The sequence below is a fragment of the Callorhinus ursinus genome, unplaced genomic scaffold, assembly GCF_003265705.2.
Source record: "Callorhinus ursinus isolate GAN/ISIS: 27379988/994484 unplaced genomic scaffold, GSC_fseal_2.0 scaffold8742, whole genome shotgun sequence".
NCBI lineage: Eukaryota > Metazoa > Chordata > Mammalia > Carnivora > Otariidae > Callorhinus > Callorhinus ursinus.
In genome coordinates this window covers 977-1,859 of record NW_027405792.1, presented here as the reverse complement: position 1 = coordinate 1,859, position 883 = coordinate 977, and the positions used below count along the sequence as shown (strand labels likewise).

The window sequence follows — 883 nt, the reverse complement described above, 5'->3', positions numbered from 1 at the left end:
CAGCGTCACATACTACGTCTTCAAAGACCAGCTGGTTGCTGTGCCCTGTGTGCCATTCTGGGAGGGCTGGAGGGTGGTGGTCATCGAGGTCCACGGCGTCTTGCACGGGCAGGATGTGTCCATGTGACACATAGCGATGATCAGCCGCTTTCTCGAGCAGCGCTTCCTCTGTGACGTGGAAGACCTGGTGTGCGTGGACGTGGATGCGGGAATGAAGATCTGCGACCATGTGGGCATGGAGATCCTGTCCCCCATCTTTGGCACACCACACCCCGGTTTCTACTGGGCAACCCCTGAGGACTTTAGCTACGAGCACTGGCCACAGTCCCAGACCCACATCCCCAGGTCCCAGGGCAATTTTTACTACATGGGGGCGTTTTTTGGGGAATTGGTGGTGGAGTTTCCCCGACTGACCTCTGCCTGTCACCAGGTGATGGGGGTCAACTGGGCCAATGGAACTGAGGCCATGTGGCCCGATAAGAGCCACATGAACAGGTACCTGCTGGGCCACAGGGCCACCAAGGTGCTGTCCCCGGAGGACCTGTGGGACCCACGGCTGCTGGGCTGGCCCCCACATCATTCCCAGTGTCATGAGGAAGCTGAGATCCATGGCTGTGCCCAAGATTCACCAGGACACCCAGAACTCATGAGGGCCTGTACTCGGAGGAGCTGTGGGACCTGCGGTATTGGGTTGTCCCCTGAAAGACCTGTGGGACCTGCAGCTGATAGACTGCCCCTGTCATGAAGAAGCTGAGATTCAGGCCAAGCCCAAGAATCACCAGGACAAACAGAACTCATGAGGGGCTGCCCCCAGAGACCATGCAGGACCCACGACTGCTGGGCTGGACACTGGAGGACCTGCGGGACCCGAGGCTGCTGGGTT

General features: G+C 59.2%; 1 pseudogene; it reads left to right on the top strand.

Annotated features, from left to right (window-relative positions):
- Positions 1-64: 64 nt before the first annotated feature.
- On the top strand, positions 65-650 carry LOC141372343 (histo-blood group ABO system transferase-like; annotated as a pseudogene).
- The last annotated feature ends 233 nt before the right edge of the window (positions 651-883 follow it).